The sequence below is a fragment of the Mytilus californianus genome, unplaced genomic scaffold (assembly GCF_021869535.1).
Source record: "Mytilus californianus isolate M0D057914Y unplaced genomic scaffold, xbMytCali1.0.p SCAF_7, whole genome shotgun sequence".
NCBI lineage: Eukaryota > Metazoa > Mollusca > Bivalvia > Mytilida > Mytilidae > Mytilus > Mytilus californianus.
Genome location: NW_026262723.1, coordinates 38,837,655 through 38,862,806, shown reverse-complemented (window position 1 = coordinate 38,862,806; position 25,152 = coordinate 38,837,655). Strand labels below are relative to the sequence as shown.

At 31.1% G+C, this 25,152-nt stretch overlaps 1 long non-coding RNA gene and 1 pseudogene across 1 annotated transcript; both read left to right on the top strand.

The window, feature by feature from the left end:
* Positions 1-7,657: 7,657 nt before the first annotated feature.
* LOC127708595 (uncharacterized) lies at positions 7,658-12,803 on the top strand. Its single transcript, XR_007985315.1, has 3 exons — positions 7,658-8,440; positions 11,822-12,084; positions 12,578-12,803. It is a non-coding gene; the product is annotated as an uncharacterized LOC127708595 (long non-coding RNA).
* Positions 12,804-17,776: 4,973 nt separating this feature from the next.
* LOC127708401 (dynamin-like 120 kDa protein, mitochondrial) overlaps positions 17,777-25,152 on the top strand; it is a 55,137-nt pseudogene continuing 47,761 nt past the window's right edge.

Genomic DNA, 25,152 nt, shown 5'->3' with positions numbered 1-25,152 from the left:
AGGTGGCTCAGCCTGCATGTGAAGCTCTGTAACATGCTTTTAAGGGGAAAAAAGTATTTTATTTGTTTTTATGCAAATTTTAATTGGGGATATTTTACTGTTTTTATCCAAATTTTAATTGGGGATATTTTATTGTTTTTACTGCAACAAACTGAGAGTGAGGTGGCTCAGTCTGCATGTGAAGCTCTGTAACATGCTTTTAAGGGGAAAAAGTATTTTATTTGTTTTTATCCAGATATTTTACTGTTTTTATCCAAATTTTAATTGGGGATATTTTACTGTTTTTATCCAAATTTTAATTGGGGATATTTTACTGTTTTTATCCAAATTTTAATTGGGAATATTTTACTGTTTTTACTGGAACAAACTGAGAGTGAGGTGGCTCAGTCTGCATGTGAAGCTCTGTAACATGCTTTTAAGGGGAAAAAAGTATTTTATTTGATTTTATGCAAATTTTAATTGGGGATATTTTACTGTTTTTATCCAAATTTTAATTGGCGATATTTTATTGTTTTTATCCAAATTTTAATTGGGGATATTTTACTGTTTTATCCAAATTTTAATTGGGGATATTTTATTGTTTTTACTGGAACAAACTGAGAGTGAGGTGGCTCAGTCTGCATGTGAAGCTCTGTAACATGCTTTTAAGGGGAAAAAGTATTTTATTTGTTTTTATCCAAATTTTCATTGGGGATATTTTACTGTTTTATCCAATTTTAATTGGGGATATTTTATTGTTTTTACTGGAACAAACTGAGAGTGAGGTGGCTCAGTCTGCATGTGAAGCTCTGTAACATGCTTTTAAGGGGAAACAAGTATTTTATTTGTTTTTATGCAAATTTTAATTGGGGATATTTTACTGTTTTTATCCAAATTTTAATTGGGGATATTTTATTGTTTTTACTGGAACAAACTGAGAGTGAGGTTGCTCAGTCTGCATGTGAAGCTCTGTAACATGCTTTTAAGGGGAAAAAAGTATTTTATTTGATTTTATGCAAATTTTAATTGGGGATATTTTACTGTTTTTATCCAAATTTTAATTGAGGGATATTTTACTGTTTGTATCCAAATTTTAATTGGGGATATTTTACTGTTTTTATCCAAATTTTAATTGAGGGATATTTTACTGTTTTTACTGGAACAAACTGAGAGTGAGGTGGCTCAGTCTGCATGTGAATCTCTGTAACATGCTTTTAAGGGGAAAAAAGTATTTTATTTGTTTTTATCCAAATTTTAATTGGGGATATTTTACTGTTTTTATCCAAATTTTCATTGGGGATATTTTACTGTTTTTATCCAAATTTTAATTGAGGGATATTTTACTGTTTTTATCCAAATTTTAATTGGGGTAATTTTACTGTTTTTATCCAAATTTTAATTGGGAATATTTTACTGTGTTTACTGGAACAAACTGAGAGTGAGGTGGCTCAGTCTGCATGTGAAGCTCTGTAACATGCTTTTAAGGGGAAAAAAGTATTTTATTTGATTTTATGCAAATTTTAATTGGGGATATTTTACTGTTTTTATCCAAATTTTAATTGGCGATATTTTATTGTTTTTCTCCAAATTTTAATTGGCGATATTTTAATTGGCGATATTTTATTGTTTTTACTGGAACAAACTGAGAGTGAAGTGGCTCAGTCTGCATGTGAAGCTCTGTAACATGCTTTTAAGGGGGAAAAGTATTTTATTTGTTTTTATCCAAATTTTAATTGGGGATATTTACTGTTTTATCCAAATTTTAATTGGGGATATTTTACTGTTTTTATCCAAATTTTAATTGGGGATATTTTACTGTTTTTATCCAAATTTTAATTGGGGATATTTTACTGTTTTTATCCAAATTTTAATTGGGGATATTTTATTGTTTTTACTGGAACAAACTGAGAGTGAGGTGGCTCAGTCTGCATGTGAAGCTCTGTAACATGCTTTTAAGGGGAACAAAGTATTTTATTTGTTTTTATCCAAATTTTAATTGGGGATATTTTACTGTTTTTTCCAAATTTTAATTGGGGATATTTTATTGTTTTTACTGGAACAAACTGAGAGTGAGGTGGCTCAGTCTGCATGTGAAGCTCTGTAACATGCTTTTAAGGGGGAAAAGTATTTTATTTGTTTTATCCAAATTTTAATTGGGGATATTTTACTGTTTTTATCCAAATTTAATTGGGGATATTTTACTGTTTTTATCCAAATTTTAATTGGGGATATTTTACTGTTTTTATCCAAATTTTGATTGGGGATATTTTACTGTTTTTATCCAAATTTTGATTGGGGATATTTTACTGTTTTTATCCAAATTTTGATTGGGGATATTTTACTGTTTTTATCCAAATTTTGATTGGGGATATTTTACTGTTTTTATCCAAATTTTAATTGGGGATATTTTATTTTATCCAAATTTTAATTGGGGATATTTTACTGTTTTTACTTGAACAAACTGAGAGTGAGGTGGCTCAGTCTGCATGTGAAGCTCTGTAACATGCTTTTAAGGGGAAAAAAGTATTTTATTTGTTTTTATCCAAATTTTAATTGGGGATATTTTACTGTTTTTATGCAAATTTTAATTGGGGATATTTTACTGTTTTTATCCAAATTTTAATTGGGGATATTTTACTGTTTTTACTGGAACAAACTGAGAGTGAGGTGGCTCAGTCTGCATGTTGCTCTCTAACATGCTTTTAAGGGGAAAAAAGTATTTTATTTGTTTTTATCCAAATTTTAATTTGGAATATTTTTATTGTTTTTACTGGAACAAACTGAGAGTGAGTTGGCTCTGTGAGTGAGGTGAGTCTGCATGTGAATCTCTGTAACATGCTTTTAAGGGGAAAAAAGTATTTTATTTGTTTTTATCCAAATTTTAATTGGGGATATTTTACTGTTTTATCCAAATTTTAATTGGGGATATTTTACTGTTTTATCCAAATTTTAATTGGGGATATTTTACAGTTTTATCCAAATTTTAATTGAGGATATTTTATTTTATCCAAATTTTAATTGGGGATATTTTACTGTTTTTACTGGAACAAACTGAGAGTGAGGTAGCTCAGTCTGCATGTGAATCTCTGTAACATGCTTTTAAGGGGAAAAAAGTATTTTATTTGTTTTTATCCAAATTTTAATTGGGGATATTTTACTGTTTTTATCCAAATTTTAATTGAGGGATATTTTACTGTTTGTATCCAAATTTTAATTGGGGTTATTTTTCTGCATTTATCCAAATTTTAATCGGATATTTTATTGTTTTTATCTAAATTTTAATTAGGAATATTTTACTGTTTTTATCTAAATTTTAATTGGAGATATTTTACTGTTTTTATCCTAATTTATAAGTTGAGGCAGGTCATTTTATGATTATTTGGGAAATGAGAGACTTTTTACATTATTTTATCCATTTGGGTGTGGGGGACAAAGGGAATATTTTACTTTTAAGACCAAATTTTTAATTTATACAGGAGACCTTTTTTTTTATCTTTTTTAGTTAAATGTTGAGCCCCCAAGTCAAATCAAAGACTTAAAAACTGGTACTCCAAAAGGAAAAGATAGGTGACCTACTGTGGGCATTTGTCTTGGTGAACTAGCACCTTAAAGTCCAGCTAACCCACAGGCCGGCTGGCTAGTACAAGCAGACAGGTATTTTTAATACCATTTGGCATTTTTAAACTTTGGCATTTTTCATTTGGCTTTTTGTTTTATGTGTTTTTGAACTATTTGGATTTATACCATTTGGCAATTTTCATTTATGTTTTTTTCATTTTTTTCAACATATTTTGTAATCAACACACCAAAAACACTTCAAAATTAAGAGTGGGATATATACTTTTTGGCCTCCATAATGTTTATCAATCAAAACAGCATTCTATTTTCAAATTTACATTACACAATTTGGCTTTCTGTAACGTTGGCTGTTAATCTTTTGTACGAATGCTATGATGACCATTATGTGTAGAAAATAAGACTACATTTCTAAAAGTGGCTCAGGTTCATATATTTATGTTTGATATCAATCAGTTCTAAATTTCCTTCACATTTCTAAAATTTAAGATCTTCCATATCTGGTACATCTTATAATATCGTATTCATCTACTAACCCAATTTTCTCATAGGGACTTAACACGAAGCAGAAGGGGTATTAGGTGGTAGGTGGTTAAGGGTGTTATGATAGGGTGAAAGGGTGAGAGAGGGAGGGAGAAAAATAGAATGATGGAGAGGGTGAGGGTATATGATTGTGAGCGGAATATAGAGAGGGAGTTAATCTGTGAGAGAATGTGATTTGATAGTAAGGGCAGGGTGTACTGGTCTGGAAGTATAGTTTTTGTTTTATCTCATGTAGTTTCTGTTTTCTACATCAATCTGATAAGTTTAAATATTGAGAAATTGCTGTCGTCTAAAAGTTCACAGGTTAACAGCCTTTCTTGTTACTGTTTATGTGCTGCTTATATATAAACATTGTAGCACTTCTCAGTAGCTAGATAGAGTTGTGGCTTTTCATCAAATTAAGCAGCAGCTTCTGTACAGTTCATGTTGGAATGATACCAAGTGCTGTGTTTTTCTTCCAAGTTGAGAACATTTTTGATCTTCATGAACTAGCAATTACACATGATGAAGCTTTTATGGCCCCGCAACAAATATGGCCTCGCAACAAAGCTGTCGGGGCCATATAGTTTTACCCTTGTCTGTCATTCCATCATTCCGTCAATCCATCTTTCCATCATTCTGTCATTCCGTCATTCTGCAACAAACCATTATACGGGTTTTTTTTTCTAAATGCCTTCAGATATTAGGCTGATTTTTGGTATGTGAGTTCACCATGATGAGTTTTAGATGAAGTATTAGTTTCGCTCTGCTCCGCTAATTTTTGCCAAAATTACAGGCTTTAGACTTCGATAAATTGTTGAAAATCACAGTTATACAGACTTTTTTTTCTAAAGGCCTTCAGATATTGGGCTGATTTTTGGTATGTGAGTTAACCATGATGAGTTACAGATCAAGTTTGAGTTTTGTCCTGCTCTACTATTTTTGCAGAAATTACGGGCTTTGGACTTCGATAAATTGTTGAAAATCACAGTTATACAGGTTTTTTTCTAAACGCCTTCAGATATTGGGCTGATTTCTGGTATGTGAGTTAACCATGATGAGTTACAGATCAAGTTTATGTTTAGTTCCGCTTTGCTAATTTTCCCCAAAATTACAGGCTTTGAACTTTGATAAATGGTCGAAAATCACAGTTAAATGGAGTTTTTTTAAAGCCTGAAGATTTTGAGCAGAATTTTGATATGTGAGACTACCATCATGTTTGTGTTCACATGTGTTGTTGAAATTGCAGATTTTTCAACTTTTTGAGACGGGGCCATTTGTGTCGTTTGGACAAATCTAGTCTTTTTTTGCAACATGTTTTTTTTATCAACACAACCAAAACATTTCAAAATTAAATATACACTTTTGACATTCATAATGATTATCAATTATTTTCAAATTTACATTAAATAATTAAATAACTTTAGTATAAGTAAATAGAAATGTATGAAATTTGAACACAAGGTTTATAACCACACAAGAAAGGTTGGGGTTGATTTAAGGGGTTGTGGTCCCAACAGTTTAGGTATTTAAGGAGGCAAAAAGGGGCCCAAAAAACATTTTTCTAGTTTCCAGACAATAACTTGTGGAACATTGTATGGATCTCTCTGAAATTATACCACGATTTTCCATTCCTCAAAAGGATGGTTCGGATTGGCTTTTGAGGGTTATAGCTTAAACCAATTAGGAATTGGGGGGAAAACAATGATTTCCTGTTTGATGGACTATTACTTATTTAAGTACATGAATGTTACGTTTGAATTACATCCCTTACACTACTTTTAAATCATGTATAACGAAATGTATTGTCTTGAGGTGATTTGCTGCCAATTTGTTTTTAGAAAAAAGTAAAATCACAAAAATACTAAACTCTGAGAAAAATTCAAAACGGAAAGTCCCTAATCAAATGGCAAAATCAAAAGCACAAACACATCAAATGAATGGATAACAACTATCATATTCTGACTTGGTACAGGCACTTTCTTATGTAGAAAATGGTGGATTGAGCCTGCTTTTATAACTAGCTAAACCTCTCACTTGTATGACAGTCACATCAAATTCCATTATATTGACAACGATGTGTGAACAAATCAAACAGACATAACAGGTGAAAATGTCAAAAATACAGCCATCAAGAGAGAACTAACTGTTTTAAAAAAGAATTTTATGATGTATTTAAATGGGTAATTATGGTTGCAAATTCTATTTGGAATTTTAAATTTTAAATTTTAGATTACAGAAATTTCAGAAATTAAAAAGACATTTTCTTTAAATATAATTTATTTTTGCCAAAAAAAAAAGGGGAGGTGTCAATAAACAACAGCATAATAGTGTATTGCACAAGAGCAAAAAAAAATGAGGGGTCAATACGCAACAGCATAGTGTATTGCACAAAAGCAAAGCTTAAGGGGTGTATTTTTTTGGGTAGGGGGGTCAATTCGCAACAGCATAGTGTATTGCATATAAGCCAAAAAAATTAATATAAATTGAAACATATAACCAATTCTAAGTTCCTTGACTACAGTTATTCTCTGTCAGAATCCTATTATGTGTCAAATATTTAATTACAATCCATATTCAGACCCAAGCGCGAATATTGTTTCCATTTTTGCCCCAACTGTTTATGGTAGGACCTCCGCAGTCGTATCTAGCTGCGCTCAGCGAAGCAATTTATTATTTTTGAAATGTTTTGTAGGAATTCTGCTTCACAGAAATACAAAACAAGTCGGTCATTAGGGATGACCAATAAGTACCCATAAGTGAGACTATAAAACATAACAAGGTTGAGAAAATTAAATTTAATTGGTACATTATAAACCTATAATAATGTAAGCTCTGTACAGCTTTTTACCAACGAACAAATAAAAGGCGTATACAATTCATGTAAACAATTTAAGACATGCAAATAAAATAAAATGCATATCAATGTGAAAGCATTATTAAGTGAAACAAGATGTCACAGTGCTCATGATTATAAGCAACACTGAAAAAAGCACAGTTAAATTGAGCGCAGAGCCGGAATATAAAAGTAAAAACAAAGCAAAGAAGAAAAATATAAAGTAACGATGATAAAAGTATGTATGCAGTACCAGTGCAGATCCAGAAATTTTGATAAAGGGGGTGGTAGTGGCCAAGAGGGGGCCCACTCCAGTCATGCTTCAATGATCCCTAAATAACTTAGTCAAACAAATTTTCCTACAAAGGGGACCGGGACCCCTGTCCCCCACTTAATACGCCTCTGAGTACAAGTCATATTTTATGCCCATTATAGAATGACACGATTTCCCCGCTATAAATAACATTATCTTTAGTTTAGAATAAACAGTGTTTTCACAAGGTTCAGTTACAATTCATATTACATATAGATTTTTCTTTTAAATAATCATAACAGATATAAGTTTTAAGAATGTTCTAATTTACGAAAACAGGTTTGGTATTTGAATGTTAAATAAAACTGTTATTATAATAATTTCCCAAAATAAAACCTTCCTCATTCAAAATATCTCTGATCATTGGCTATCGAACGGAGCAACTGGAGTACTTCTGTTTATTAAACAAAACCAACCGGAAGTTAGGTTGTTGTCGTGACTTTTCTACCAAAGTGCAATATTGTTGTGTGATTTTACTTTATTCACGTGCTTTAGATGGATGACAACACAAATTACTATCAAGATAGATAAACAGAAGTTAAATTTTATTTACAATTTAAGTATTCAAATATTGTATGCTTTGTCATTACATAATTCAACCGACTTGATCTACAACAACCTTTTATCGGGAACCAGGTTCTGTATAAACCAACATCCTACAGACACTTGGCTGGCCAACACTAGCAACACGCAGACAAGGAGTCAGGCTCATACTCCTGTATAAGATCCTGCATGGAGAAGCATCAGTCATTATCCCAGATTACATCAGGAGACCAACTCTAACAACCAGACAATAGTCAATACCACAGCCACAGAGACCGGTTTTCCAGAGTCAGCACTTCAACGGATGCCTATAAATACAGTTTCATCCCCAGAACAAATTTTTGACTGGAACCAATTACATGAAAGTGCCATCCAAGCCCCCACAACAGACGCCTTCCGGGTCTGTGTGTGGCAGTTCCTGGCGTAACTATTGATACCTGATTTTAACCCTGTATAGACTATAGTTGTTGCAAACTCACATAATTTTATTTGATTTTGTTCCTGTAAATACACAAGTTTTTTTTTATTTTTAACTTTGCGAGTACTGGTTGACACACCCGCACAGTATATCTGTGTTATGGAAATTTCAACTGCAGATTAACCACAAAATATAGAAGAAGAAGTACAATAAACACTAGACAACAGGAATGACAGGATATATCTTTTGGGGGGTAAATGGTTAAAACTAGATATAAACAGATTAACTTACTAATGTTCTATTATATACTGGTAAAGTTCTAGGGTATCAGGTTGTTCTGGCCCAAAATCAATCTGGCCCCAAAACAATTTGGTTAATTACACTGTGACCAATATTTACGACGGAAGCTCGATCAAATGTCGACAGCCCATTTATGGTATTCAACAACTCATTGGTCAGAGTTCTAGTCAAATCAGTATCCGGTCAAATCGGCACCCGGTATAGTCAAATCAGCACCTAGTCAAATTGGCACCTAGTTAAATGGCACCTGATGTAGTCTTTAGGCACACGTGATAAATATATTTAACTGCAAACATTTTTTTTGGACTGTATAATGGTATGATGTCGTCGTCTGCGTTGTCCGATAACACATTTGGTTTCCGGACAATAACTTTAGTTTACATGAATGGATCTCTTTGAAATTTAATAAGAAGGTTCAATACCACAAAAGAAAGGTTGGGATTGATTTTGGGGTTGATGGTCCCTCCGGTTTAGTAATAAGAGGCCCAAAAAGGCCCCAAAACAAGCATTTTTCTACTTTCAGGATAATAACTTGTGTATAAGTATTTCAATTGCTCTGAAATTGTACCATAATGTTTAATACCACAAGTAAAAGGTTTGGATTCATTTTGCGGTCTATGGTGTCAACAGTTAAGAATTAAGGGCCCAAAAGGGGCCAAAAACAAGCATTTTTGTAGTTTCTGGACAATAACTTGTGTGTAAGTGTATAGATCTCTCTTATATTGTACCACAAAGTTCCATATCACAAAAGGAAGACTTAGATTGTTTGGGCGTTATTGTCCCATTCATGCAAGAATTAGGGGCCATAAAAGGGCCAAAAATAAGCATTTTTCTAGTTTCCAGACAATAACTTGTTGTAGTTTACAGTCAATAACTTGTGTTTAAGTGTATAAATCTCTCTGAAATTATACCACAAGATTGCATACTACAAAGGGATAGTTATTGGGGGTTATGGCTTAAATCATTTTTCTCATTTCAGATTTTATACCACAAGATTCCATACTACAAAGGGATAGTTATTGGGGGTTATGGCTTAAATCATTTTTCTCATTTCAGATTTCTTTAAATATTTTTTTTTGAGGGGATTAATATTCAACAGCATAGTGTATTTTTTTTAAGTTCATTAGACTACCAGAAACCTATGCTGTGTCAACTATTTAATCACAATCCAAATTCAGAGCTGTATCAAACTTGAATGTTGTGTCCATACTTGTCCCAACTGTTCAGGGTTCGACCTCTGCAGTCGTATAAAGCTGCACCCTGAGGAGCATCTGGTTACTTTATGTTTACATTAATATTTGAAGATTTGAACAAATCAAAGGGGAAACCAGGCATTATCTTGCATAATATGAAAAAGAAGATGTGGTACGATTGCCAATGAGACAACGAGCCACAAGAGACCAAATGACACAGAAATTAACAGCTACGGGTCACCTTACGACCTTTAACAATGAGCAAAGCCAATACATATAAGTTCTTTCAGTAATTTAACATGGCCTAAATACCTGTGCTTACCATGATAAAAAGTTGAATAATGGAGATAAAGGGTATAATATATCAATGAGACAGCAACTTAATGACACAAAAAGTAAGAAGACATTTAAATATCAACACCAAAGCATCAAAGTCCATTTGGATTGTATCTAAAAACCACAGGGTTAAGATTTTAAATACCTGGTTAAACTGTTGTATAACATTTCAAATACTGTTAATACAGAAATTATTGTATGGTTTTTATATTGTGAATGACATGTTTTTTTTTACTGACCCTGGTTATCCATGAGGGTCTTTCATGGTCGTATATGTGAATAATGTATCTGGGTGGGTATCACCAGGTGTATATGTATACACAATGCGGTAGGGGGTCTGGGGCCGCATAAGGCCCCTGGTAAGGGGTTCTGGGGGCATAGCCCTCCGACGGAAAACGGTTTTCAGCATTTAAGTTGCAAAATTTGTGTACAAAAAAACATAAAAAAACGTCATTTTATCATGATAATATACATGAAAACAATGTCGAAAAAAAAACAAAATTCTACAATTACATCTGACTGATGAATTAACCGGCAGTACAATCGGAAATATAAAAAAAAACAATATTTCAAATATGCATTGCCCAGCGTGGATCAGCGTAGCCCTTTATTAAGCAGCACAACTTGTTTCTGATTGAGTATAATTGATATATACGTCAATTGATAGTACATATTGACGATCCTTCATTAAAAAAAAAAAAATAGGCACGTAAACACTGAGACTACTACATAATAATACTAACTTTTGGAATACGGTGCATCGACCATTCATATTTTGATTCTTAAACCTTCACCCTCCCCCGGCCACACAAACACATACACACACACAGTCAATACGTCATGCAGAAGTTCTGTTCTGTTCATACTACCGGTGTCTAACAAAATTCAAGAAATTCATATTTTCTTATATCATGTACTGTAAAATCCCTACCTGCTTAGGAATATGAATAATTATCATCATTACATGTAGATCTGAGAGTACTCGAAGTTACTGAAAGCTAGTTGATTGATTGATTGATTGATTGATTGATTGATTGATTGATAGACGTCCAGTGGCAAATATTCATGCATGTTCAGGACTAAAACGGATAGAGGTCGTCCAGGATGAAGGTCTGGAAATTTGGAAATGCCATGCATTGGAAAATGAGGGTTTATTAAATAGGAACAGAAATTTGCCTTTCAGTAGATGACTTCTAACCCCTCAAAGAGTTGTTTCAAGTGTCTTAACGTGCAGAGAGCGTGGCATTCTCTCTTCACTAGAGATTGAACTTGGGCCAACAACAACTAATTAAAAAAAATCATTATCTAAGTTGAGGTTCATTCAAGTATTTGTTGATTGAAGTGAATGATCTGAACCAAAGTTCTAGTTTATAGTTTCTATATTAGGTGGAATATAATGACATACAGTTCCAATACGCCACTGATTCAATAAGGATGATAGACTAGTGTACGCATGACATTCGATAATTAAAGAGTTTTGACGAATTCGCATGCATCTACAGATAACATTGTTTATTACTTTTTTAAATAAAAAAATTATTTGTGAAAAAATTATGTGTAGGCTCATGCCTAAAGTGCCTAACGGCAGCTACGCCCCTGACTGCAGTTTATTACGTTTATTATATGCATTAAATTATAATTACTTTTTCATGTGATAGAAAAACTTTATAAAGTCATAAAGTAAAGATTATGTGAAATTATCTAATTGGTTTTTTCAGGAAAGTAACTAAAGTTAACTTAAAGTGCAGTATATCTGTGGACATTTTTTGTTCTGATAGTAATATTTTCTTTCTCTTTCACAATAGATGGATGGTAACTGAATCAATACGAATAGCCTCATTGAATTTGAAAAAAGCTGCAAATGATATCAGTAATAAAAGATTGTTAGTGTGCAGTGTGCAGTGTGCAGACAGTGGTTAAACAGAAGTTAACATTCTATTAGTTTTGGGATTTTACAATCAATGCCAAAATGAATGATAATGCTAGAGGAAATAATAGGAGAAAAAGGGACCTGTGTGGTAAAAACTTCCTAAAAGTCGTCCTTTATGTGTTCAACTTTTTCTTTTGGGTAAGTGTATTTTAAATATATAATTTATATATATGTTTATAGTTATAGAAAAGGCAACTTAAAAAGATATTACAATTTAAATGATTTATTGATTATTGGTTGCTTAGAATCATCCATTGGCAAATATTATATATGCATATTCAGAACTAACTATATAAAGTATAGAATTTGTAAATGTATAATATAAGACATAAGAGAAGATATAGATACATGTTAATTGAATAATCTCCCTTTGTTCTTTGTTCAAATTAAATGAAATTCTTCGTTCATTGTTAACTGTATTCTGTTGCTAGTAAGATTTTATAACCATGCTAACAGGATAAAAGATCCTAATATAAAATTATTTCTAATTTTTCAGCTAACATTGCTAACTTCAAATTACAAAAATATTCCGTTTCCTAACTTTTCTTTATCATGTTCTGTCAATTAATTAAATGTTCTTTAAAATTCAATAGTGTTTTTATGCATGATAAATTCTATATTTCTTTTCCAGCTGACAGCCCGGTTAGCTTTCCTAGCATTAGGGTTATATATCAAGTTCCAGAAGCATTCCTATTTCAATCTGCTAGGGAACAGTACTTTCCCTTTGGCAACATACTAATGCTACTAGGAACAGGAGCCTTTATTATCTTGTCAGGAATCATTTGTTGTACTGGGACATGTATAGAAAATAGATGTTTTATGGTTATGGTGAGTTATTTCCCTTTGAACACATTGTCTACTAAAATAAGAATGTATACCAAAATTAAGTTTTTTAACTTTTCACAAGCAAAGCCAACAATAAATTGAAAAAAAAATCATTTCAGCTAATTCCAATTACATGTTATTTTTAAACTCGACTTATGATTGTAATGGATATTATGTTGTATGGTCTGTTCGTCTGTCAGTCCAAATAGATTTTTAGGTTGTTTACATTGACATTGTGGTCTTATCAACATGAAAATAAGGCCACATGATGTGAAATTACTATGGTATTAGGCCTATTCCACGGTTCACTAAACATTGAAATTATTACATTCTCAAGTTTAGTCATATGAAACGAGTGACTAATGAAAAATAATGTTTATCCAATTCTTGAACCAATGCATGTTTATATCATAAACTTAGTCTTCTGTGCACGATTTTATCATTTTTTACGCAAAGATATCGTTTTTAAATTGTCAATTTTTTTTCTCTCTGTCTGTTATGATCTAACAAATATGGTAGCTCATTAATTGCCGTGTTATGAAGCCGAAGTTTACCGATTGTTACTTTATAGTAAACTATCAACAAAAAAGGATGCAATCTATTGGCGGTTTTATCATAAACATGCTGCTAATAAATGCCTCTTTAATAAGCTAGGTGCATTTTTCTATATTTTTTTTATCTTAGGAAATTACTATTGAAACATTGTTTATCTGTTATCTTGAAATTATCGTTTGAAAAGGATGTTTTTTTTATAGAGATGACTTAAGCCAATCAGAAAGTCAGACTAGAGGTCACATGTCTGGCATTTCATTCTCCTGTATCATATTCTAAAATGTTATGGATAATTAAAACATTGTTGTGATGTCATTCTATTGTTTTACCCGTTCTTTATTTCAGTGATTGGACTATCATTAACCTGTAAGAAACCATTATGTTACCTTTAGCTGTCCAATATTTTTAAGAATAGACCTCCTCTTTCTTAAAAATATTGGACAGCTATAAAGGTAGCATTACTGATTCTTACAGGTAAATGATAGTTCAATCACTGAAATAAAAAAAAAACTATTAATTACCCCAATTGTTTTCATCATGTAAACAAAAATAAAACCAAAGATCAAGTGACAATTAAAAAAACATTTTATTAAAGTCACCTTCCAATACAATAATTTTGTCACTCATCAAAACGGTTTCTTGAGGAAAAAAATCACTTTCAAATTGATTTTTGTCTCGCTTGACGTAGTCAAAAAGCGAGACATAGGTATGCTGTTTCCGGTGGCGACGGCGGCGTCAACAATGTATTAGTTTGTGATTATGTCTAGTTTATGGTGAACCACTAGTGGTAAGTCAAAGATATTTGGTATGCAGTTGTATTAGTATTGGCACATCTCATTACCATGGAGATTATTTGGCCTCACCCCCTCAGTCATGGTCTATTGACTTTGAAACTTTGCTTAGTTTTCATGTATTAGTTTGTGATTAGGTCATTTTATGGGGAACCACTAGTGGTAAGTTAATGATTATTGGTATGCAGTTGTATAAGCATTGGCATATCTCATTTCCATGGAGATTATTTGGCCCCGCCCCCTCAGTCATGGTCTAATAACTTTGAAATTTTTGCTTAGTTTTCATGTATTAGTTTGTGATTAGGTCAGTTTATGGGGAACCACTAGTGATAAGTAAATGATAATTGGTATGCAGTTGTATAAGCATTGGCATATCTCATTTCCATGGAAATTATTTGGCCCCGCCCCCTCAGTCATGGTCAATTGACTTTGAAATTTTGCTTTATTTAAAATGTATTAACTTGTGTTTGAAATTTTGCTTTATTTAAATGTATGAGCTTGTGTTTTAGTATTTTAGTTTTGGTATTTAGTATGCAGTTGTATAAGCATTGGTACATCTCATTTCCATGGAGATTGTTTAGCCATGTACCTTCAGTCATGGTTCAATGACTTTGAGTATTTGCAAAACGTACATGTTAAATAAAGTGTTGCTATTTTAATTTCAACATTTGCATTATCGAAATTACAAAAAAGCGAGACATATCTCTGTGATAACAGTTTATTAACACTACCAATACTTATATCACAGCTATTTTTCTCATGTTTTTGGGTTGTCTCTTTTAGCACTAATTCAATAAGTTGATTATGCTCGTTGTAAGTCTTGTTTTTGTTGCTTTTATGAATTTCTTTTTCCAAAAGATTTATCCTCGTCCGTCTTTAGGTTATCAAAATTGACCTCTGGTGATGCTCTTCCTAACATCATTTTTAACTGCAACTGAAATGAAAAAGGCAATAAAGTAATGCTTCTAAAATTTGATACATCATGCCGCAATACAAGGGTCATGAACATAAAATGGAAGTAATTGTTTACAGTGTTAAATGATATAACCAAAGAAAAGGCTGTTTCATGAAACATAAGTCCCAATAAAGACATATGTTTGGTTCCAGTTTCCCAACTGACTCTATTTTGACCCCAGATCTTAGCATTTCTATTCCCCTTCTGATAAAAATATAAAGAAAGACATATGTCATTGTAAATGTGATATACATGGATTGTTATTGGTTAACTTTATGTTTCTCTACTTTACAAATGTATTATAATATAAATCTATCAAAATTTCAGAATATTCAACATATTCTTTTATAATCCTTTTATAAATTTTTTTTTTATTTGAAAGAAAAATATTAAACAAATGATTTTAATAGTCAATAAAAGAATAATTTTTATTGAATTTTTACTTTATTTTGCTATAAACATGTATTTTCAGGGGTGGTTTACAATTCACCTACCAGATCTAAAAGGTTACAAAGATTTACTCAGTAAAAGTTCCCTAGCAGTCACAAGTAAGTTCATCTTAAGTTGTAGCTATAAGCTTGTCAATATTTGTTTTCTCAGACAGCACATGCTTATTGAAAAATTAAGGTCACTGTTAGGGAAAGTTTGGCCTTTTTCTGCCAAGATGGGGGCAGGCTTAAATTGACAAACACTATCTTATTTTAAATTGCTGGTGATGTGGAAAGTGGTGCTGCCATACCCAATTCTTAAATCACTGAATTAAGATGTGAAAATATTGTAACTTAGCAGAACTTTTTATTTGATTAGATCAGTTACATATAGAAAAATAAAATCAATAGTATAAAACTAAGAAGTAATGCGAAAGTATTATTAGGCATAGAAAGTATAGTGTTAAAATAAGTAACCATCCATTAGTTGACATGAAGGTTTTCTCACCATTACATGTTTACTTCTTGGGGACAAATAGATAAATGATCCAGGGGTAGCTCTATGGTCTTCATATTTAGAGGACAAGTACACAAATAACTGCCAATTAGAATGACAGGGGTTTATCTCAACATATATAGGGAATGATCCTTGTTTGGCTTTTGAAGATTTTTTATGTCGTAGTGGAGGGGGCATTAAGTTTTATCCTTGTCTGTCCGTGTGTACGTCCCCATTTATTTATTTTAAAAACATGTTTATTTAAAGTTAGAATTGGAGATAAGTTCATAATTACATGACTTAAAAGAACTCATTTGGAATATGTCATTTATTGGACCCTGCAAACTAATAGAAAATACAGAGAAATTGTGAAAAAAAATCATGTTGAGTTCTGAAATTTGTTTTTTATGGCAGGTAATTCACTTCTCTGTGAATAGTTTTATTTATAACTTGATATCAGTTATTATGGATGTTGATGACTTGTACAGCTGAAACAAAAAATTAAAAACACAAACTAAAGCCTAAATTTTACTTATAGTTTATATTATTTCATACTTGATATACTCAACCAAAGTACTAAGTAGAAGGTGAAATGAATCGCACATTTTGCAAACTATCAGAGTTCTGTTAAGATTTCAGACAAACCAAGTTCACAAAATTATAAATTTTTATTGAATATGAAGATCTGTTTATTGTCAAAATTATTATTTGCTAATCTGAAGATCTGTTTCCTGAACAAACAGAACCCTTTGAAGAATTTGGTAATATAATTGTTGTACTTATTTTTTTAGTTTGTTTTAAAAAGGTTATTAAATTGATCTTTTTCATGTCATTATTGTGATAAAATTATTGTAATACAATATGCATAATGTGCAGTATACACTTACAAATATAATATAACACATATATGTGTATTTGTTTGCTTGTACTTACTAGAATACATAACTTTAATTTTAAAGAAGATTTCATATACTGGTATATTTTTTTTCACTAAAAACAAAGCAACTGACAGACCATATTCATATTGGAAACATTGTTCACCAAAGCACCATGGAGAAGGTCATGCATACTATCATTCTTTTATTAAGATTGTTATTTGGACTTTATTCCATAGTTTATCATATATAGGTATAGGAAGATGTGGTATGAGTGCCAATGAGACAACTCTCCATCCAAGTTACAATTTATAAAAGTAAACCATTATAGGTCAAGGTACGGCCTTCAACACAGAGCATTGGCTCACACCGAACAGCAAGCTATAAAGGGCCCCAAAAAATTACTAGTGTAAAACCATTCAAACCGAAAAACCAACGGTCTAATCTATATAAAAGCGAGAAACGAGAAACACGTATGAACTACATAAACAGACGCAACTACTGTAATCAGATTCCTGACTTAGGACAGGTGCAAACTTTTGCACTTCTTTGGTTTCCTTCAGTACTAAGGACAATTGATAGTCTTCCCTAAGTTACATTACTGACTGATTTGTCTCATTAACTTTTAAATACTGTTATTTAAAAAAGATGAATAACTCAAATACAAATAATGGACCTAGTAATTACTTTATTTTTGATAAGCAATTTAACTATTTACTATGAATTTATCCTAATAAATCAAATGCCATAAACATTTGATGTGAAATGAAATGTTCCTTTAAATTTTTCCTGATAGGTGACATTTCATTTGAAATTCAGCATACTGTGGATTCATTATTATTCGTTGAATACCAATTTTTGTGGATTTCCTGGGTTCAGGGAAAATTTAAATTTTCAACGAATTACAAATTTTCCATAGGCTTGTATGCAGACTTTAGCAAAACCATGAAATTAAACATCCACGAAAGTGTAATTTTTCCTCAATCCACAAAAATTGATACCCACGAAAATAAATGAATCCACAGTATTAAAAAAAATTGACTGATTGTAGGGTAATTAGGAATACCGGTATATTGCCACTACATCAGTCTTGTTATGAGAAAATCTTTCATTCTTTACTTAGTTACTTGTTTAGGAAGAAATTTTTCTCCAACCACAAAAATGAATATTACTCCTATTACTGACTATTCATCTAGCAATCTGAAATCCTGATAATTTTATGATCATTTATGGCTTGCAAAGACTGCATATCATTATGATGGTTCCCTGTATGTGCATTCTTAATAGTAACTGTTGTATTTTGTCAGGTTCAAGTGGCGCTTTGCTTCATCCATCTCAAGATCTCACAGGTATGTAGAATAAAACTCCATTTCATTGTGAAAAGTACATAAGGGTATACACATCTTGTAACTGATCAAATCTTTTCTATGTTACAAGAGATATTTGAAAAAGTTTAAAGAAGTTAAAGGGAAAATTCGCGATTTTTTACTTTTCATCTTATTATGTTCATAATACCATAAAAAACATATTTACCAAGTTTTACCTGGATATGAACACTAATAAAGAAGAAAATTGGGAATTAATAATTTAATTTATTCCAACTTCCTGACTTATGTGACGTAGTTTAAGTCTTTTTGCATGCCGGGAGTGAATAAATCTCGTTGTAAATCTTGTTCGTTAATCATCTAATAACGTGATTTAAAGCGCATCGACGACTTTTGGCGTAGCTATTAACCAACTAATAATTAAGAAAGTAAAGTGATCCGCCGTGCAACTTTCAAAATTAAAATGTACAATTTATATTTAAAGGATTTCTGATATGATTATAGTAATAAAAGTAAATCATACAATAGAATATATTTTCATGAATTTTTTTTCCGACGGATATTTTGAACAAACATATATAACTGATATTGTTTTACAAATGCATGTTTGTATTCTCACCTGAAGGCTTTTACTTCAGTCTAGTACTGTGTAAATACAATGTGTATTGTACTGTGACACTAAGTGACCGCCTGTTGAATGCGTTCTTAAAGTCAAGGTAATTAAAAGATTAGCATTCTGTAATTCTATTCTTTTGATCTTCACTCAGTGAATTTTAGCCAACACGGTTCACCGTTACAGGTGTGAACAACATTTCGTATGAATGATAAAAACATTAATTATTTGGGGAGGAATATGGTGGCAAAATACCTGAATCGCCGTTATATACATGTATATCTTTTATATTTTGCGTAAGCTTAATTTTAAAATAGATAGGTGAGTATTTTGTTGTAACATCGAAATTCTGAATTACTTTCAATTAAATAATTTTACAAATAAAAATGGCCCACGAAAACGAGCGTATAAACCAAACACTGTACTTACTTTTTCAAATTATCATGGGTATTAACCGTGAATATTTCAATGTTTAGAGAAAATTATCGCGGTTACATGATTAATATAGGTTGGTCCGTCCACAGCGATCTACATTTACCTAATCGGGAATGCCCTTATTAAAATATTTAAAATCTCACAACGTATACACACTTTAGCTATTTGACCAACGATGTTTAAAAAAAATAACAGAATCAATCTAACGTCAACTTTCCTTTTTTGAATGGAGACAGACCGGAGGAATCAATTTTCAATGTGCTTTATATCTTGTACCTTTGCAAGACTTATCATTCATTCATAAACCCACTTTATACCAGAGACATATATGTCAGTCTTAACTGACAAGAATACACCTAAAGCGGACAAGCAGTATTTTCTTTAAGTTTCTGTGATTTAATACCACGAAAGAAAAAAATCCCGAAATTAATTTGATACTTTGATACTCAATATTTTTCCTGGAAAATATTCATATCCTCGTTTGGTCTGAAAATAAGATAAGAATTTGGTATACAGAACATGCAGAAGTGTGAATGTCATAAAACCTTGTTATATCAGAAACCATTATAAATGTGAACCTGTATACGTAAGACCTCATGGGACGTCACCTAACCACATACAGGTAATATACAAGTAGCTCTGTTATACCCGGAAATGTCAAGGTAAATCACTACCGATACAGAATGTACCAATGCAAAGAAAATTCTGATGATTGTGAAGCATGACCACTCATGATTTTAGAGGAGTCTTAGGTGGAAATTGCCGGTACGATTTAAATTCTGACTATATTTTTTTCTCTCAATTTAAATCACTGAACTTAAAAAAAAAGAAACATACGTCCAAGATCAGAATTCTTCATGTAAATTCATAAATACAACGTTCTTATTTTGTAACTTTCGATATACTTCACCCCCCCCCCCCCCCCCCAAACACAACCTGGGAACAGTATATCTAACATAACAATGTTTGTGTACCTGCCCAAATAAAAAACAAAAAGATGAAAAAAGAAAAAGATGAACGGTAAGTCACATCAGATTCAAATATTTATATGGTTGATTGTCGTTAACTAGAGATGTAAAGTTACATGTCTCTGCGTTAACTTATAAGAATGACAGGAAACTATATACTTGAAATAGATTTATGATGAATAATATGCAACTGCAGCACCCCTTTTTATCAAAGTGTACATGCATGTATTTTAATGACTGTCCGTTATTTTGATTAAGAATGACAAGTGTACGTGAAATTCTATAGTTGCCTGTGAGACTTTTTTTTACCAGATATGCGACTTTTCGTATTTATATTTTCTCTTATATTACTCTCATTTAATATTTTATGCATAAGTGCAATATTAGGAATGGTTTATCCCCCCTCCCTTTTAAGCTAACTAAATAAATTAATCAACCTTCTAGCTGACCAGACGTTAACACATCTACTATCAGTCAATTCGGAGTGAAGTTTCTTTATTTCTTCAAATAAGCTTTTTGGGGATCATTAGTGTACGTCCAGTGGCATATATATTACATGCATGTCGGAACAGGAAAATTGACATGAGGTATAATAGAACCATGTTCACATTATTACATTATTATATATAATACACAACCATTGAGATGATGACGACTTTCTTAAACTGTTCAAAATAATCTTATGGAAATAAAAATCTGTGATTTTACTATGTGCATAACTTTGATGAACCAAAGCAAGTTAGATATAAATAAATAAAATAAATAAGATAAATAAAATAAATAAAATAAATAAAATAAATAAAATAAATAAAATAAATATTTCATTATAGTGTCACATATTTGATCAAACAATATATATATATACAACAATTCATAATAAAAAACAGAGATCAAATATCCAGCCTTAGAATAGACTTATGAGACACTTAGATATCGACCTGTATTTAAATCAGATTGGTTTTGGATGTTTCTCTCGTATATTCAATATACATGTATATATTCTAAATTGCGACTATCTATAGTTCCGTAACCTTCTATCTAGGCGTATAATCCAATGATCGACAAGTGCGTACATTTTGTTAAATCAATATTTGTACGTTTCAAAATGTCCATAATTATTGACAACGAGTAATTACTTACATTTTCCCCAATTTACGTTTGGAAAATATGTAAATATATTTTTATGTTATCAAATCTTTTTTTGGAATTATTTAGATTTTCATAAATGTTCTTTGCACCATAAATGTTATTTATAAACAAGCGTATGAGTTTAGTCATATATATAATGGCTATTATATCTATGGTTTAGTAAAGACTAGCATATCACTATCGGACACGCAAGACAAAGATGTATATTCACCTGATAGTTTCAAAATGGAAAGTTATAAGTTATCGGCCGTGTACACTTCTCAATACCCTCAGAGGTGAAGTGATGCACGAACTTGCTTTATGTAATTGTGTAATAAGAGTTTTAAAGCCCGACAAGAAATCGCTTGAATACCTGGACGTGTCAACTCACAATACCTCTGGGAACAATTCCTTTAGCAATGCTGGTGATCAGATAAGGGAAGGTCCGAATTTATTTAAATAAGATTATTACATAAATGAATTATGAACACACTAGATTTTCGAAAACATTTTTACACGGAACACTTAATTTATCACTTTGAACTTTTTAACTAATTTTCATTAACATTTCTTGTTTCAAAAACTTTGTAAAAAAAACAGTTTCAAAACGACAGACCATAGTACTAGTTATTCAAAAGAAATGATATATAATTACATTTTCGTATCAAGTTAGTTAGGAAAGGTTGCATGCACAACCATGTCTATTATAATCTTTTTTTGTGACCCGGGAAACTGTTTAGGCTTTCCTTGTCGGGTAAAACAACCGTACGCTTGACAAGATATCGACACTCAATTACGGCTACGTTAGGTTACTGCTTGTTTTGGTCCTTTGTGGTTTATAGATATATCGTGGTTTCTATTCAGGGATGATGTCAAAATGGCCGCACGCGGAGAAGTGATACTCTAAATTTAAAATCGATGGTGATCTCTTATCTAGCAGAATTAAACTTTAATATTTATGAATTTGTGGTTTTTTATACATAATCATCATAATATCAATTTTTCATTTTTTTGCGAAGTTTCCCTTTAAGATTTTAGTTTCTTCTTCAATGGTTCACAAATTCCACGAAAGGTTTTGATATTATCTAAAGTATTCTGAATACAGTGAAATTTTTTTACTCTTAATTTTGAAGATTTCAATTTTGTCAGGGACCATTGGTTAGTAGGTCTTTGAATTCATGGTTTTAGGCTTTGCTTATCTCTCAAAATTTGAAAATTTGTATTTCATATCATTTCGTTGTTCTGATTCCCCATGAAATAATAGATATGTGGTTCCACTCAAATTCAAGTACTTTCAAGTGACATTTGTTATGTTGCAGGGAAAAAACAAGTGTATAATCTAATGGTTTTCATGATTAAACTTTACATATTTAATTGTTTGTTAAATCTTATATCAAATCTTTTACATCTTTGATTTCTTTTTATATTTTTTCTTTATACTCATTTTTAACTTTTAGTTTATTCTATTCAGTGCTTAGTATTACTAGAAAATTTAAAACATTTTTGCAACTTTTTAATCAAGTTTATTTTATTTTTATCAAACCTATTTTTTTAAATTTTGAATATGTTTACTACTGCCTCAAAATTCTTTTTTTTTCATTTATATGCAAATTTTGAAAAAAAATCAAGTTTGGGCAATAAAGAAAACCAAAAGTTTCCCTGAAATTAATTCTGCACACAAGTGATATCTTGACTCTGCATGTTTACTGCATGTTCATAGACATTGTATTCTTAAGCAAATAGAATAAGCCAAAACAAGCATGAAGAATGCATCAAGATATACTGTAAATTCAGAAAATTTTGCATTCATTTATTATTGCGATGTAGAACAATGGACAAAAATCTTGATTGATTCTTACAATTACAAAAAAATGATGCATACAAAACAATGCTATAAAAATTTTAAATAAGAGATTTATTTTTTCAAAACCTATCCCGTTGCAATTTTTTTTGCAATAATACAAAAATAGCAGAAATCCTGAATTTACAGTATTTGGATCATTGTCATTTAAGATTTTTTTAGGACAAATTATAGATTATCAGTTTTTTCACAGGTAAAAAAAATATGAATTAAGAAAGAAAAATAGAGGAAATTATAAATGTATGACATTCTTCGGTAAAAAAAAATTTGTAATTGAACACTGGCTTACAAAAAGTATAGCAGAAGTATTGGATCTGTGCATTTTATTTCATGGATCATATGCATTCCGTAATACCCATGACAGTCAATAGAATAGATAGTTAAATATGACCTAATTTGAGTTGGAATGATCATCCTTGGCAGTAATGTTACATAGAGATCCTTAATAGATCAAAGTGATGATCAATACAAGGCTTAAACAAATGAAGATTGTTGAATAAGAAAAACTTTTTCAAAGTCTGGCAACTTTTAACAAGTTATATTTGGTTGATTTAAATGATTTGTGCATGTTGACCTCCAATATGGCGTCATTAGAAAATAACTCTTTTTTCAAATTAAGTCATTAGAAAACTAAATATTACCTCCTTCTAATATATGACCCCTTAATATTCATGACATATCACCAACTGTGCTTGACTGGTTGCTTAATTAACACATATATGCTGTATCAGTTCAAAAATATAGTTACTGCTTTTATATATTTTTAAATCTCTTTCTATTAATGAAATGAGATTAGGGGTATTTTTATCAATAATTGTTCTTTAATCATCTGTGTGCTGATATTGGAATTCTATGGATATATTAAATTCTTGTATATTACTTAAAGTAGAGCCAATATACACTGGTTGTCATATTGAAATCATATATCATTGTGTCTTAGACTGAAAGAGAAAATTTTTAATCTCAAACCAGGTAAAGACTTGATAAACATGTAAACCTAAAATCTATATTTTAGAAATCATTATTACAAAAAACATTGTCAGACATAGTTGCCTACCTCTGAAATACTTTGATTATTATTGACTTACAAATAAGGAATCTAATATTTGATCTTGATGTGAAATATTATTTTTGGGATATTGAATACTTTTCATACTATTTTAATGTATTATATATAACATTTTTTGAAGATAAACAACTACATATTTCTTCTGTTTTCCCTTGACAATCATTTTAATCAATTTAGGATTTAAAAAGCCTGTCTAATCAAGGCACATTTTTCTTATCAAAGAAAAGTAAGATTCATTCAGTAGATTATGAATGAGTCAATTTTTAGAGGAGAAGCAGTCCAGTAGGCAGGTCCACTTTACCAGTTGGTAAATTGGCATCTATAATGACACTGTATAAGGAGTAATTTAAGTGGGCATATGTTATAAAACATTATCTATGTTTTCAGATTTAGATCTTAGGCGATCTGTACCAATCATAGGATTTGGAAGGTCTTCTGATGATGAAAATGCTAAAAAGGTAAATAAATATTTCAATGCTTTATAAAAGAGTATGAGTCTTGAAATTCTCTTTGTTATTTTAGTATTTCAGTAAATATTGTGTAATGAGACTTACTCACCAATTTAAAATCTTATTTAACAGTAAAATGTGATTTTTGCTATGTTTTGCAGACCCTAACGAAGTGCAAAAAACATTTCCTAAAAGGATTAATTTATTGTAGGAAAAAAAAATCATGGAAATTTAATAACACAAAAACTAATGAATTATATACAGTTGAATTACAAAGTTTTTTGTCATTTTTGAATTGTTTATTATTTATGACAAAAGTTAAAGTGGCATACTTCGATTTTCTTAATAAGATCTATTTACAACAGACATTTTGTCGCTTTTTAGATACTGATAAATCAAATTTTCTTAGATTGACCATCTTGACGCCGATGGGCAG